General features: G+C 41.0%; 1 long non-coding RNA gene and 2 other non-coding genes across 3 annotated transcripts; 2 read left to right on the forward strand and 1 right to left on the reverse strand.

Annotated features, from left to right (window-relative positions):
- Window positions 1–863: 863 nt before the first annotated feature.
- On the reverse strand, window positions 864–945 carry TRNAS-UGA (transfer RNA serine (anticodon UGA)). Its single transcript has one exon. It is a non-coding gene; the product is annotated as a tRNA-Ser (tRNA).
- A 283-nt stretch (window positions 946–1,228) lies between these two features.
- On the forward strand, window positions 1,229–15,681 carry LOC111769179 (uncharacterized). Its single transcript, XR_002801969.2, has 3 exons — window positions 1,229–1,378; window positions 8,391–10,082; window positions 15,513–15,681. It is a non-coding gene; the product is annotated as an uncharacterized lncRNA (long non-coding RNA).
- On the forward strand, window positions 9,191–9,262 carry TRNAQ-CUG (transfer RNA glutamine (anticodon CUG)). The gene has a single exon. It is a non-coding gene; the product is annotated as a tRNA-Gln (tRNA).
- Window positions 15,682–16,983: the final 1,302 nt, after the last annotated feature.

Here is a 16,983-nt window from a genome sequence, read left to right on the forward strand (position 1 = left end):
GTATTCCCTGTAATACTTATGAAATGTGATTTCACAACCGTTTTTAAGACAGTCCTTGGTCTAGAGACCATTTTACTGTGCTGTGTGGGCAAGTCAATCCTTGATTATATTGGTGATTAAATGACACAATGCATGTAACACCAATTCAGTGCCTGGGACATATTAAGAGTTCAAAAAATGCTAGCTGTTAGAGCAAAAACTATTTTATAAATCTCGAGTTCCCTAGAACATATAGTAGCAACAAAAGCACTTCCACCCCAGGAGAGGATGGAGTCTGACTTTAAGTTTTTTTTTTTTTTTAAAGATTGGCATCTGAGCGAACAGCAGTTGCCGAGCTTCTTTTTCTGTTTGTTTTCTTTTCCTTCTTCTTCTCCCCAAAGCCTCCCAACACATAGTTGTATATTCTAGTTGTAGGTCCTTCAGCATGGCCGGAAGAGCGGTGCCATGTCCGCGCTCAGGATCCAACCAGCAAACCCAGCCCCACGAAGTGGAGCGCCCGAACTTAACCACTCGGTCATCTGGCCCGCCCGGAGTCTGACTTTGATGCTAAACGAATCCAAGCTGGCTATGACATGTAATTGGAGAAAAGGGAATTGCCCTCCGCAAATCAGGCTTAATATTAAGAGATGTTCACACCATTATAGATTCACTCCTCCATTTGAGACTGATACCCAAATCGTTCAAAACATACCCATCCCTGAAGTGGAGAAAGAGGTTATTTGACCCAAAGTAAGAGGTAACAGGCAACGCAGAATGAGCAGAGAAGATGGTAACTAGAACGCAGAAATTTCGGTTGCGTTTGGAATGCAAATAGAAACTATGTGAAGGACGCGTGGGGTAACACTTGCAGTGGAGGGTAAAACCGTAGCCGGCAGGATTCGAACCTGCGCGGGGAGACCCCAATGGATTTCAAGTCCATCGCCTTAACCACTCGGCCACGACTACCTGTGAAACTATGATTCATATTAACAATTTTGAAGGTGTAGCGAGTGGTGTGCCTCCCGATAATTATGTACTAAAATATTTTTCACTGTTACTTGATATTACACTACAATGGAATATAGTAAAAGAAGTTTTAGTGCGTGATTATTAGATCTGGCAACGAAGAACTACCTACGTCCATTCAAGGCTTCTCACCTGGGATGAAATAAGTCATCCACAGCAAATTGAAATTCGGCGGAGGAAGACGGAATTGAAAGAGACATGAGATTCGAATTCTTTATCCCTCAGAACTCTACTCCCTAGTCACCGTTGACGCGCCCGTTCATAGGTATTTGTCAGAAACCAGCAGAAAGGAAATTTGGAACTGAGGGTGACCCTAGTAGCCTCAGATCTGCAAATACCAATGGGACTGGAAAGAGGCCAGAAGAAATTTGAGGTAATCAGAAACCGTGGAGTCATTCGCCTTTGCTTTCAGCACTAAACACTAAAACAGAAATATCTTCGATAGCCTTAAACTGCTTTGCCCTTTCTCTGCCTTAAAGGAACTGGTTGAAACTCGACTTCAGTGGGGGTGCAGAGGAGGGACCAGGAGCTGAAGAAAGAGATGCTGCGAAGGTCTCCATCCCCTCAGACAAAGCTCACCCTTCTTCCCCTTCCGTAGAGAGGGAAGCCCGGAGCCCCAGGAGTCTGGCGAATAGGGAGAAACAGCTTAGATAACAGGTTTTCCAGCCTGAGGACATTCTCTATCCCTCTATCCTACACAAGAGGTTGTGAATGGCAGACTGAATCTATATTACTAGGATTATTTCTGGATTTAGAGACTTGATTCAGTGAGGCACTGTAGAACCAGGTTCTTTTTTTTTTAATGAAGAAATTAAGAATTATAAGATTGAGTTCTGTGAATTGAAGTACTTTGCCAAAGCACCATCAGGTAGATTCAGACAGACTTTCAGATACAAATGGGAGAATTTCTTTCACGTCTGAGGCCCTCAAACTCTCTCATAGTTAAAGCTCTCCCATATCTGTTTTCATTTAAAGCAGGCAAAGAGACAGTTGCTCCTATCGTGGGTTGAATTGTGTCGCCCCGTAAGATATATTCCAGTCCTAACTCTTCATACCTGTGAATGTGACTTTGTTTGAAAATAGTCTTTGCCAATGCAATCAAGTAAGATGAGGTCATATTGGATTAGAGTAGGCCCTAAATCTAATGATAGCGTCCTTATAAGGAGAGAGAGATTTGGAGATGCACAGAAATAAACACACAAGGACAAAGGCCATGTGAGAGGGAGGCAGAGACTGGAGTGATGCAGCTACAAACGAAGGCACCCCAAGGATTTTAGCAACCACCAGAAGCTAGGAGAGAGCCATGAGATGGATTATCCCTCAGACTCTCTAGAAAGAACTAACCTTGCAGACACCTTGAATTTGGATTTCTAACCTCTGGAACTGTGAGAGAATAAATTTCATTGTTTTAAATCATCCACTTCATGATGATTTGTTAAGGCAGCCCTAGGAAGCTAACATAGCTCCCTTCCCTGTCTGCTTGGAACAAGATCCTTGTTGCCACTTCAGCATTTGTAAATTCCACCAAGGATGCTCATGCAAATGGTTATTCCCTTCCACATGGCAAATTCATTTCGAGAAAACTCTCCTAGGGAAGAAATCCAAACTAAAGGAAATCTTTTATGTGCAAAGACGTTTATTATACTTTTGGTTATAATAATAGAATAATTAAAATAAGAATTTCCAACAATGGGAGGGTAATGATTATATAACTTAGTAATATATACCTGGAAGAATATGACAAAGCCATTAAAAACAATATTTTGGAAGAGATTGTAATAGCTCGGGGAAGAAGCATGTGATATAATGTTAAATGAAAAGACTAGGATAAAAAATATATGTACTATATGACCTCAATTATGTAAATTTTTGAGTTATAAATATTTGGGAGTGGAAGAAAATGCACCAAAGTATTGCTAATGTGGTTTCTGGGTTGTGAGACTGTGAGTTATTTTTTTCTTTGTTTTTCTATGATGTGAAGCAGACATTATCACTCAAGTTTTTAAAATGAAGAAGCAGAAATAGTGACTTTATTCCTGGAACAAGAAAGATGTAGTCTCTAGATACAAGACTTTGATGTTACTCAGTAGTCAAACATTTAGCTCAAGTGGTCATTGTCCAAAGGAACTACTGGTTAAATATGGTGGTGAAGCCCAGGACTTTATCTTTCCTTTCTTAAGATGCCTGTAAGTTAACAATAAAAGTAATTAAAAGACGTGTAACCCAATAATGAAGAGAGCAGGAAAGCAAATGACAGATGGTAAGAAACATTGTTTGCTTCCCAAATTTCAATAGCTTGATGTAATGGCGATTTATTCCTTACTCATATAGGAGACTATTGCAGATTTTTGAGTCAGTAAAGGGAAGCCATTTTTGTCCCTGTGGTGATCAGGGACCCAGAGTTCTTCCATCTTATCGATCTGCTATCCCCTGAGGCTTAAGAAAGTCCTTTCTTCTTAAAAGTCTAAAGGGAAACATTACTTGCCATTCATAATCTATCGATTATGACTAATCATAGGGTCACTTTGAGATGTAAGGAGTCTTTGCAAATACAGACCCTGGCCAGGTAGCTTATTCCTATAGACAACTCTGTATATGAATTTAGATGATACCACAGTTACCAACAATATTTTGGGAGTCAAAAAGGAGTTGTATAAATAGTAACTGAATTAGTAGAGTGGATAAAGCTGAAATGTCACTGTCTACAAGGTGGAAAGCCAACATTCATAAAGTTATCATATCTGTAAAGGATATTACACATCCTTAGAAAGGGTTAGGAATTGGAAGAATCATGTAAACTTAGGCTCATTGGTCTGGACTGCCCCTCCCTCACAGAGGTCAAAGACAGCAGTTTATTTTGGGGTTAAAATGCTCCAGAGATGCTCTTGACTCACGGAGACCAGGCACAGCTGAAGGTGGAGGTGAAGAGTCATTTTTGAATATTGGGGGATTGAATAAAAAACTCTATGGGAGACCCCCAGCTCTACTCTAGAAATCTCTACCTGACCAAAATAAATCATTTATGAAGTTAGAATAAATATATTTTTAGAAATACATTGTACTTTTTTAAGGCGTGACCAGGAAACAGAAAACTCAAAGAGGACTTAAATCCGAGCATCTTTAATGCAGGGTGTTGGTTACGGAAGTGGTGGGAGATCAAATAAGCCAACTGAGGAGAATAAGGCCACCTAGAAATCAGAATCGAGGGTGTAGGCTCACCCTCTGTCAGGAGGCATGTCTGGCAGGACCTGGAGCCATGGAGGAGACACAACTGCCGCTGAAGATATTACAAGAGGCAGGGAGGGAAGGCAAGAAATACCCTGGGTTCTCTCTTCTCTCAGCCCCTTAATATTACTTTATTGCTTTCTATTGGCTGAACTTGGGTAGAAGTCAGCTGGCATTGGAATCTGGGAAATGCAGTCGGCAGGGATCAGCCACTCCTGCCACAGAGATGAGCAGGAGAGAGGCCAGAAAGGTATCTGAGAGCAAACAGCCTCCAGACCAACAAATGCAAAATCTCAAAAAAATTCTCTCTTTCTCAGAAAGCTATTGGAGGATCTTTTCCACCAAAAGTAAGGAGTAAACCAAGAGATCTGTGATTCAGCAAAAAGGAGATTCACACTGGAGAGAGGTAAAGGGTCTCTTCAGCAGATGGGGAAGTCTCAGCATGACAGCTGTAAAGCAGACTTAGAGGTTAGACATCTAGAATGGATGAGTTAAAAAAAGAAAAGGAACTGGAAAATGTTTGACCAAATTCAGAAAATGTTTGCAGCCCTGGAAGAGAGTTAGGGGATAAATTTGTGTTAGATATACAGAAAAGAAAAACAAACAAACAAAAGAGGCAGTATTTAATTTAGGAACGACAAAGAAAATGTAGTTGTAGTATGCAAAGTAGTTCAGCTGTGAACAACATTTGCATGGCATAATAAGGAAAACAACCAGTGTTTATTTAGCCAAGATATTATTATATAAATATATTGGGAGGATGAGGGCAGAAGTGTGTTTGTGTATTAGGCTGTGTAGGAGAGCTAAATATCTTTTTCTTTCGGGGAAGAGAAGTCTTTAGATAATGTCTGTATCAGTCAGGATGGTAGCAAGAAATGGAGTATTTATTCAAATTAGAAATTTTGAGGATAATTTATTTAAATGGTTATTTGCAAATAAATTCACAGCATGCAGGGCAACAAGAAGAATAGTAGAGTGTCCTAGAGCTATCATACCTCACTACCCTTGAGCTGGAAGCGCGTGTGATGGAGCCTGAGGACCTGGAGCTCTTTGGAGAAGGCTGTGTAGAGAGGCTTCCTGGAAGGTGTTGGGACATTTTCTGGGGGATTCACACTGCAGTGAGCCCTAGAGTGACAGAACCAAACCCAGGGAATCTAGTTTTAGATGGCACAGGATTTATAGAACTCACTGAGTCACGAGAGAAATAGCTGGCTGGCATCTGCCTTCCATTTTCATGCCTACTTTTTCAACAATTCTTGAAGAAGATCAGAATTTAAGGGATTCCCCTAAGTGGACACTGCCAAGTAGGGGCCAAGGAGAAGCTGCAGTAGAGGTCCAATTACCCCGTGACAAAAATGAGCCTGTTCCTCTCCATTCTGTCTGACCCACTTACGTGTGAGTCAAGTCTTCCCAAACCCCATTATTAGGAATCCACACCCTCTGAGAACTGGTTTAACCAGTATCTTGGCTTTAGTCATGGAGAGAACTTTGATCTAATTTACAAGACCAGGATTAATGAAACATTCAGCCACAATTAAAAGATGAGTTTACTTTAGCAGTATGATTCTTACTTTCTACTTACAGAATTTCTTATGTAGTTAAAAATTAGGTTAGATGACATAGAGGAGAAAATCAAATGCAGAAGATTCTTAGCCCGGGGTCCATGGACTTTAAGTGTTCCATGAACACCCTGAAATAGTTTGCAAAATGACGTATGTATCTAGGGGCACCTTTGTGGGAAAGAGGTTTCATAGATTTTTCAATATGATCTGAAATCCAGAGCCAAAAAAATATGAATCTTTTCTCTCATGACTCCTTTAATCTGGGAAAGAGAGGGAGAAGAATTTTCCAGCAGTATTTTGTTTTGAGAGAAACAAATAAAATGCCTATGAGTAGACATGAAGATTTCAAACCAATTCCCTCAGACTGGTACCAGCAATGTCTCTGATGTCGAACTGACCCCAGTCTTGCAGGGAACTCACCATTATCCTGAGGATGAAAGTCTACTTGGACTCTGAAGTGCTCCCAGAAGTCACCCATGATGCTCCCTGATGTTCACAGTTCAAAGCAGGCACTGGAGACCCTCAAGCCTCCTTGCAGCCCTAGCCTGAACCATGGTCTCAGTCCACCACCACACGCTTCTCCAGCTCCTCATTCACTTTCAGTATGGCATAGCTGCCCAGACAGCCAGTCCATAGACTCTGTCCCTATCTTGCATCTTATACATGAAAACGTCTAGGCCAGGACTCCCTTCTAAACTGCATCTTCAATCCCTGCCCAAATTAAAATGTTCAGTTTTCATTCTTATTTGAAGAATATGCTATTAGCCTCCAGTCACCTGCAGTTTCCTCTAACTCGCCCAATGTGAGCGTTATTTTATTCATATTTTTTAGTCTATCCCATCAATATAAACCAAAAATATCCAAGAGAAGAGCCGGTGCTTGGTGTCCTGCTTGATTTTGTGTCCATAGCACTGAACACAGCAGTTGGCATGGTGTAAGAATTTCTCCTTCTCAATTCCAAGTCTATATCAGTGGTAGGCTGTGCAGGCTGGATCACTGGATCTGATAATGTGGCTCAGTAGTTTTCTACTGGAGCACACTGCAAGCCAGAGCTCTGAACCCACCTTGAAGAAATAATTTCATTTGGTCTCATTTTAGTTCTTATTCCCATAATCAATAGTTTCTCCTTAATTGGAAAGATAGAACAGAGAGTTCCCATATATCCCACACTCAGTTTCCCCTATTATTAAAATCTTACATTAGTATGGTACATTTATCACAATTAATAAATGAATATTTATACATTGTTATTAACTAAAGGCCAAAAGTTATTTAGATTTTCTTAGTTTTTATCTAGTGTCCTTTTTCTGTTCCAGGATCTGATTCAGAATACCATGCTATATTTAGCCATCATGTCTCCTTAGTTTCCTCTTCACTATAGCGGTTTTTCAGACTTTCCTTGTTTTTGATTATCTTGACAGTTTTGAGGAGTATTGCTCAGCTATTTTATAGAATGTCCCTCATTTGGGATTTGTTTGATATTTTTTTCATAATTACATAGGAGTTATGGGGTGGCGGGGAGTTCAGGGAGGAAGACCACAGAAGTAAAGCGCCATTTTCATCATTTCCATTTGCATCATCTATGCTCTATCAAGGGTATATACTATCAAAATGGCTTATCACTGCTGATGTTGACCTTGGTCACTTGGCTGAGTCGTGTGTGTTAGATTTCTTCCTTGTACCCTTCCCCTCCCCCCCCCCCTTCTATACTGTACTGTTTGGAAAGCAGTCACTATGCAGAGCCCACAGTTAAGGAATGGGGAGTCATGTGATTTGGAACTCTTCTGCACAGGAGATTCCCTGAGAGATGGAGGTTGGTTCCACATCAGGAAAGCTCCTGGTACCAGGCTGCAGGAACTGGTTGTAATCTTCATGTTTACACACAGGCATTTTATTTACTTCCCAAATGCCTCTTCTCCCCCAGTTATTTATTTATTTATTCAATAATTTATTTATATCAGCAAGGAATCATGGATATTTATTTTATACTTTGGGTTATAATCCAATACTATTTTATTTGTTGTTGCTCAATTGTTCCAGCTTTGACATTGCAGGCCTATGTTTTTACTTATTTTTTCCAGACAGCCCAGAACTTGGTACAAGCCCTAGCCCTTAGAAATGCTCTATAAGTTTGTTACATGGATCTGAAGTTCTTCAGTTATGTTGAAAGTGCTCACAATTCCAGTGTTTCTTGTTATTAAAGCTTCTAAAAATCATCTTAATTTACCCCACTCGGCAGAAGACTTTCATTCCATCTTCCTCTGGCGAGTGAGGGGATCAGGGGGCCATAGGAGACTGGGAGGAGACGGAGCGGCTGAGCTGCGTGAAGGGAGCAGTTCTGTTACTCCAGCGGCCGCTGTCGCTCACGTTGCAGAGTACGCACCCTGCTGGCGGGGGCCAGAAAACCTAGCGGTAACGAACGGTGCAGCCTCTTCAAACTGGAAGTATTTCCTTGCATATGTATTTCAGACGTCTTTATGAAACAAACTTTGTCTTGGCTGAATGCCGATACTTCTCCAGAGATCTTGTTGGGAAGGTTCAAATGCTGACATCTGCGATTATTTACTATTAGTAAAGACGATTTGCTTCTCTCCTCAGCCCTTCGGTTTGACAAGCTGGGATCCTTCTGTCTCCTGCCGTTTCCCTGCCATTGCTGAGGCGGCAACGAACAGTCCCCGACACGTCGTGTCCCCTTCTTGATACCAGGAAATCAACTGAGGAGTTTGGGAGTGGCTCATAGCTGCTGCCCGTAAAAGAGCCAGATCATAGCTTTCTCAATGAGAACCAAGTTACAAAACCCTGCTTTGAAAACAGTCCGGCTTTTAACTCGCTTTTACTGCTTGGTCTCCAGCAGGTGGAGCCTTTCTGGGAAGCACAAGGCGTCTCTTGGCGTCCCACATTTTTCCCCCGAGCAACGCCACACCGGGCCAGGACTGGCTGGCACACGACGTCAAATGAAGTCATAAACAATTTGTATGTCACGAAATCAAGCTTCCAAGAGTGTCCTTCGCGTTCAGAGAAGAGAACGCGGGACCAACACTCGGGCGGCAGCGAACCCCGCGGTTGCTCCAGCAACGCATCCCGGCCGCGCGGTTCGACTGCTGCCTGCGGGAGCCGCGCCCCGCGCTTCTGCGCAGCCGGGCTGAGGGCGGGCGAGCAGAGAACGGCCCCGGGAACCGCAGAGAAGGCAGAGGGGCGCTAAAAAGCACCCACGTACCTTATCTATACCTAGAGACCTCTTTGCTTTTGGACTTTGCACTAAGAGCTCTGTGCGCGAGAGAAAAGGGGCATGTGCCTTGGCGGTAGATTCGAATTTCAGTTTTTACACGGACTGCTTGAGTTCAGAAATGAAGATATATCCTATCAGGAAGGAGTCCTAAGGCCGTTTATAGCTGTGGGGTTCCATGGTGTAATGGTTAGCACTCTGGACTCTGAATCCAGCGATCCGAGTTCAAATCTCGGTGGAACCTAGGCTCCTTTTTCTCTTTACCGATTCCTGTCTTTTGTTGTTTCCCTTTTAGGGATGGTTGGTAGGGAATTCCTGGGTTCACATAAACCCAGAGTGTGATCTAGAAGGGGAAGATGACACGGACTCTGGGTGGGCTCCACTGATTCCCTGCTGTATGTTCGGAGCAGGGGCCCATCTCTCCTTTTCCCTCCCCCAACTCCTCTCCCACGTAACAGGTAATCTGTGACATCCATATAATTTTGAGTTGAGCTGACCTTTTCCTCTGACTTACTGCTTTATAAAATGTAGTGAACTCATGTGTAGGAGCGAAAGGATTCGACAAAATTGAAGGAGAAGACAAATTCTCGTGGATGTGAAACTTTTCTGCCCAGAGAGAATGAGACTCCATAATGCCTATTAGGTACAGTGACCAGAGCTGATAGGTGTTTCATTTTCCACTAAGAAATGAAGATTTGTGAAAATCTATTCATACTTTAAATTTCCTGAACTCACTCAGGTATTTAAACACTACTGGATGCCCACATGGAAACGTGAAGTACTGTCAACAGAACAAGTAAAGATTCAGACACACTTTTTAAGCATTTCCATAGTGTTCCTTTGGTCATTTCTATGACATGAATCTACTACGCAGACCTGCTCTCTCTAATGAGTATGTTCCACAGAAATCACAGCACTTTCAAATTGTACCCTGGGATGTCTCTGTGATCATTTTATCTTCGTAAAACTAAAGGCTGCTATTGCAAGTGAGTTCATTTTCTGGCAAATGTCTGTATGTGTCACAACTTAAGGCAAGATGAAGAAGTTACTGAGGCCCTCAAGAAGTAAGTCCAAAGTGCTTTCTTTAGTTTTATTTCACCTATCTGTATTTCTAAAAATGTTATATTTTTATTTCAGATACAGGGTATCAGGCTATAAATAATCTTATGGGTCTTACTTTCTTCACTTAATATTATATGGCTAAAATTAATTTTTACTTTCATTGCAAGTAGCTGCCATTCATTCATGTTAGCTGCTATATAATAATCTACTGTATCAATATACCACAGTTTATTCATCTGCCTTTCTGTTAATGAGAAACCTACAGAGTTGTACATAGTATGAATTCGGATTTGAGTTATGTCAGCTCCAGGACCACAAGAAATTCAAAGTTGTTTTACGGCAGAAGAAACCCCTGATTCTGTAACGACATATTTAGCTGAGAATTTATAACTTTGAGCTGCCATTCTCTCCCTCCGAATGCTTTGGCAGAGTAATGATCACTCACCCTTTTGTATTATACTACCCAATCCTTCTAAGTCCTCCAGCATCTCCTACTGCCACCTGCCAGCAGAATTATGTCTCCCAGCATAGAACACCATTTCTAGACCCAACCCACCAGTGCCTCTGAAAGCTTGGATATCTGCCTACTAAACTCTTATGCCCTTAGCAGGAAAGTAATTCTGCATAAGACTTATGCCACATGTTTCTTCTGAAAGAAGAAATCTTGCCTTCGTACATCTGATTGGCAAAGCTTAGGATACATGCAGGCGTCCTAGCTGCACAGAAGCCAAGGAAATTTAGTTACAGCTGCTCCCTTGAGGGCACGCAATTCATTGCGAGGGAATTCCTACTAATATAGGAAGTCTCAGCCTTATTAGACCACTGTGTTTATCAATGTGATTGTCATCTACAATTCCTTTTTCATAACTCCCCCAAATTTTCTTCTTCCACTATTTTTCTCTTCCATTATGATTCATTCACAGAATATGTTCTAAAGGTAAGTTATTAAACACAGCAAAAAAACAAGAGAGAATTAGACCATTAAGAAGTAAATTATGAAAAAGATCACTTCAAAAAGAAATAATAAAACCATGAGGGGAAAATATATTCATTGATAGTCAAAGCCAAAATATATAGTTTGAACAGTAGATATAACAAAAGTGATAAATAGATTAGTGAACAAGAAATTAGAAGTGATGAATGAATGGGATACAAAAATCTCTAAAGAAAAGGAACATTTAGAAACACTGGAGAATGTCTAAATAAATAGGGAATGCATAAAACAATATCATTAGTAACAAGTGACTTTTGAGATGTAGAAACAAAATGGAGCTGAAATAGTAGACAATAATAATATACGAAATGAGGTATTGTGATTGCAATCAGGGTCAAATTATAGTGGAATTATTTATTATGATAAAAGATTAAAAACAAAGTTCAATGAGGTCATAATTCATGCAAATGAGGAATGAATGACTGTAAAATCAGTGTTTGTCTGAGGTCATGACCAAAGCCACAGAATAAACTTTGGCAATGAGGAATTTAAAATGCCAGGATATAAAAATAACTAAGAAATTTTATTGAAAAAATTATTATTAGCATTGTATTTTAATATACTGTATTACATATTAATATTTTGATATGTTAGAATTATATTATAGTTAAAATTGTAGTAGTCAAATGTTAAAAGATTGATATTCTCGTGCCTCACTCTCATTTACTAGAATTTTCTTGTCACTCTCCTCACAGTTGAGCCAAGAAATAAATACTCATTTTCAATGTAGGTGGACCTCCTCTATTTCTAACCATTCCTTCTTTTCTTCCTAGACTTTATTACACTTGTATAAATGAAGATGTATCATGATAAAGCACTTAATTTTGGAGTTTTTCTTCCTTATGAAAGTTTAGTATGGCAAAGTAAGCGTTCTGCTTTTAAACTATCTGACCAGATGGGAAGAATTCTCAAGTAGAACTTCTTCAAAGACTCAAAGCCAAAATAGAAAATAGTTTTTAAAATTAAAAAATAGTTTTTAAAGTTAAAAAAATAGTTAAAAATAGTTTTTAAAGTTAAAGAGCCCACCACATTCTTGGGTTTGTGGCCCCCTTCTTCCGTCTTGAAAGTCAGCAGTGGTGGGTTGAGTTCTCCTCGTGCCCCATCTCTCTGGCGTATTGTTTCGCCTCCCTCTTCCAGTTTTAAGCACTTTTGTGATTAGATTGGGCCTACCTGGATAATTCAGGATAATCTCCCCATCTCAAGATCCTTACCCTTAATCACATTTACAAAGTCCCTTTTCCCATGTAAAGTAACATATTCCCAAGTGCTACAGATTAGGATGTGGACATTTTGGGGATACCATTATTCTGCCTATCACAGCACTTATTGTCTTTTTTCATTCAGCTTGAAATCTTCCTGGTTTGCGGCATGACAAGTGATTTTCAGTTGACACCTGGACAATTTAGATATTGTGCTATGAGCCTTTGGATCTTATTTAAACCTTCTATTTTAGCTGGCTTCCTCTGACACTGTTCTGACAGGGGAAGTGGTAGGAGAACCCCCTGGTTACTACCAGGTGGAAATAGAATTTCAGGTTCCCTGCTCAGTCTTTGTTGACACCCAAGGTGGGGGCTCCTTATCATTGCTGTGCAGGAGAGGGAGTTCTGGCTCTCCACTAGTTTGTTCATGTGTTGGAAGAAAAGGCTGGGCCCAACTATGATACTGAATTTATTGCTAGCTCTGGTGGGTTTAAACAATTCAAGAACTGTTATTCATTGCAAAATGTGAAAGTGAATGGTGACTCTGTGAGTGCTGATGTGAAGGCAGCTGAAGAATTTTTGGAAACGCTACATAAACTGACTGTGGAGGAAAATTACTTGCCAGAGCAAATATTCAATATGGATGAAAGCTTTCTATTTTAGAAATGGATGCCTGAAAGGATTTTCATCCACAAGGAGGCCAATGCCACGTTCCAAGGCTTTTAAGGACAGGGTAGTAGTCTTGCTTGGGGGCAATGTTGCAGGCTACAAATTGAAACCCTTTGTGATCTGGCACAGTGAGAACCCAGAGCCTTCAAGCATATCAGTAAGCACACAGTGCCAGTGTACTAGAGGGGAAATAAGAAGTCATGGATGACCCAGCTCCTCTTTCAAGACACCCTCCTGAATTGCTATGCTAACAAAATGAATAAATACTGTTTGGAGAATAACATACCTTTCAAGGTTTTGCTTATTGTTGATAATGCTTCTGGACATCCTGAGGAAGACCTTTCCCCAGCCTATTGCTGTCACTGAGGGAGACACTGAGAAGACACTGATGCAATTCTTCAAGAATTACATCTATGACCGCATCAAGAACCTTGCTTGTGTTTGGGGTGATGTCACCAAGGCACATACGAATGGCATCTGGAAGGAGACACTCAAGAGACTCATCCATGACTTCAAAGGATTTGCCAAGGATGAAGAGGCTGCAAAAATCAACATGGCTGGGGCTGGCCCGGTTGCTAAGTGGTTAGAGTTCCATGTACTCCACTTCAGCTGCCTGGGTTCATGGGTTTGGATCCCAAGCACAGACCTACACACCAGTCATCAAGCCTTGCTGTGGTGGCATCTCACATAAGAGAGCTAGAATCACCTACAACTAGGATATAAAACTATATACTGGGGCTTGGGGAGGGGAAAAAAAAAGAGGAAGATAGGAAACAGATGTTAGCTCGGGGCCAATCCTCCTCGCCAAAACAGTCATACCTAAAAAAACCCAAATCAACAAGGCTGTGGTTAAGATGGCAAACAACTTTAACTGAGGGGTGGATGAGGGTGACATTGAGAAGCTCCTAGAGGTGGTTGGCTCCCAGATATTTTTGTACAGTGTGTGTTTTAAGCTGTTTTATTACAAAAGAGTTAAAAAGTTTAAAAAAACTAAAAGTTTATGAAATAAAAAAGTTACAGTAAGCTAAGGTTAATATATCATTGAATAAAGAAATTTTTAAAATAAATTTAGTGTTGTCTAAGTGTGAGTGTTCACACAGTCTGCAGTAGTGTCCTAGGCCTTCATGTTTGCTCACCACTCACTCACTGACTCATCCATAGAAACTTTCAGTCCTGCGAGCTCCATTCATGGTAAGTGCCCTATATAGGTACACCATTTTTTAATCTTTTATATTGTATTCTTACTGTACTTTTTCTATGTTTATACATGTTGAAATACACAAATACTTACCACTGTGCTCCAATTGACTACAGTATTCAGTACAGTAAAATGCTGTACTGGCTTGTAGCCTAGAAGCAATAGGCTATACCACGTAGCCTAGGTGTGTAGTAGGCTATACCACCTAGGTTTGTGTAAGTATACTCCATGATGTTCACACAACAATGAAACCACCTCACAACACATTCTCAGGACATATCCCCATCATTAAGGACACACAACTGTGTGTCTCCATAGCTCTGCAAGTCAAGTCCCCCTGGCAGATCCTCCAACTGTGCTGGTCGCTATGGTAATTGCAAGCCCCTAGCATCTATTGCTTTGGAGTCCTGTTATCCCCAATGCTATTAACAACTCAAGGTCTGTGATCACCTCTCCTTCAGTGAGCCCTGGCTTGCAGATATGGGCTATCCCTGAACTTCTTTGTGATTCTGGTGCCCTTTTCACCAGCACATTCCTGATGGCCTGGTGAACAGTGTGTCCTGTGGGCCCTCCTGTGGAGCATAATCCACTGGTGTGTCTTCTAGCTTCACATAGTATATGCATTCCAGCATGCCAACTGCCCTGTGCCTTTAACCCCTTCCTCAACCATCTGCCACAGCAGCAGCACAGGCATTTCAACTTCTCTCACCACTTTCTCTAGGCTTCTAAGAGCCACTCTATAAAGCATTTGTCCCATCCCCTGGAATCTTGCCAGGATGCTGACTTCTGGGCTTGACAGAGTGCCTCCAAGTCATTTAACTCCTGCTTTTTAAATCTTATGTTTTTGTGTATGGTGATGGATGGTAATTAGTCGTTAGGTGGTAAACATGATGTAATCTACACAGAAATCAAAATATAATGATGTACACCTGAAATTTATATAATGTTATAAACCAATGTTACCTCAATAAAAAAATAAATAAAATTAATTTTATGTTTTTTCCCCCTTGATCACTCCCAAAACCCAATCCCATGGGTATTTCCATGGCGCCTGCTGGTACATGCTAATTCTTGCAACTCCTTTAGGGTATAATCTGTCTCCTCCCTTACTGGACTCAGTATATCTCCCTCTGATTGTGCTGTGACTTAACCCTAGTTATTGGCCTGGCTACTAGGACAGAAAGTGGGAATAGCTCCTGAAGGATCACCTATTGCCTTTCAGGGAGGAAGCCTCTGCAACATCCTGCACAGAAGATGTGCTAGCTCTTAGTTCCTAGGGGTGAACCACTCTACAGTTTCTGAGGCTACAGAGCAGCCTTCACAGTCACAACCTTCAGGGACATTCACCAAGGTTTCTCATTCTGTGTTTCAGGGTTCCAGTCTTTCTCAACGAGGGCCCTGACCGTTGTATAACAGACCTGCATCTGCTAAGCATTCAATCATCTTCTAAGTTCAAATGACGCTAAATGTAAGGTTCTGAGAATGCCCCTCAGCTGTGTCAGTTCTCCTGCCACAGGAAATAAAGGCCTCTCTGCAAGCTACTCTATGAGTTCTGGTTCTTTCTTCTTCCTCTTATGCCTGTAATCAGACCTTGATCCTACTTTACCCTTCCCACAGTTTTCCACTAGACCCTGATTTCCATGTTTTAATTCTGAAGGTAAAGCGGGAACTGGTTAGAAACACTAATGAGGATGCCCATTCACATGAAGGTTTGTCTTCCAACAGTAGAATACATAAAAGAATTGTGCTACGTTTTTACAGTGGAGTACTATATGGCAATACAGGTAAAGGAATTCTTAATACATGAATCATGGATTAACTCACAATATATAATGTTGAGTGAAAGAAAACAAAAATAATAAATCTGTATATTTCTACTTATATACAATTTTTTAAAATGTAGAAGTTCCCTATGTCATTAGATATTAAAATAGTGGTGAGAAGTGCCTGGGGTCAAGTGGGAGCTTCTGGGATGCTGGTTGTGATCTACTTCCGTCTGGGTCACACTAGTGTGTGGACATTGTGAAAAGTCACACAGTCATATGCTTAAGAGTTGTGCATATTTCTGTGTCTGTTTTACTTTGATAAACACAAAAATCACTGTTTGCCTTGATCGAGATATTTGTTTAGCAAAAAGAATAAAATCCAGCATTTAATACAGAGGTTGCTCTACGGTAAGCATTTTTCTAGGAATGTTGCAACATGTTAAACCATTACATCCTCATTATTAGGGATAAGAAACCAATACAGAGATCTTAAGTAACTCACTCAAAATCACACAGGTAGAAGTCATAGAGTTGAGGTCTGAATCTCCCAGTGAACTAGGGGAATTTGGCAGCAGAGTCTAGGTTCATAATTCTCAATCTCTACTAAAGAGAAAAATAGGAGCTTTGAAACGCGGTTCTCCCATAAAGTAAATTACAGGCTGAAAACGGTAACGAATTTGGGAAGGGATTAATTCTAGGATGGTAGGTGTATAATGGGGGAAGAAATTTTACCCGGAAAATCGGGAGCAGTAGAAGGAGAGAGATGGAAGGAAGAGGATGAAGGACGTGAGTTTTGGAGAGACACCTGGAGGTCTGATGCGGATTTTATCAAGCGGAGATGGAGGAGGGGCACCAGCAGAGCAAGAGCGGCTGCCCTGGGGACTTCAGTGACTGAGGACACTCGGCTTTACAGCGACCTGCACGATCCTGCAGTCAGCGCTACTGGATGCTTCTCTGATCCATCTCTTTCACTCACCAGGAACTTTCTTTTCATCTTTCTTTCTTCTGGTTGGGAACCAGACTAAGTGAATCTACTATTTGTGTCCCAGAGGAATCGTTTGTGAAGCTCCCAAAGGC

The sequence above is a fragment of the Equus caballus genome, chromosome 20, assembly GCF_041296265.1.
Source record: "Equus caballus isolate H_3958 breed thoroughbred chromosome 20, TB-T2T, whole genome shotgun sequence".
NCBI lineage: Eukaryota > Metazoa > Chordata > Mammalia > Perissodactyla > Equidae > Equus > Equus caballus.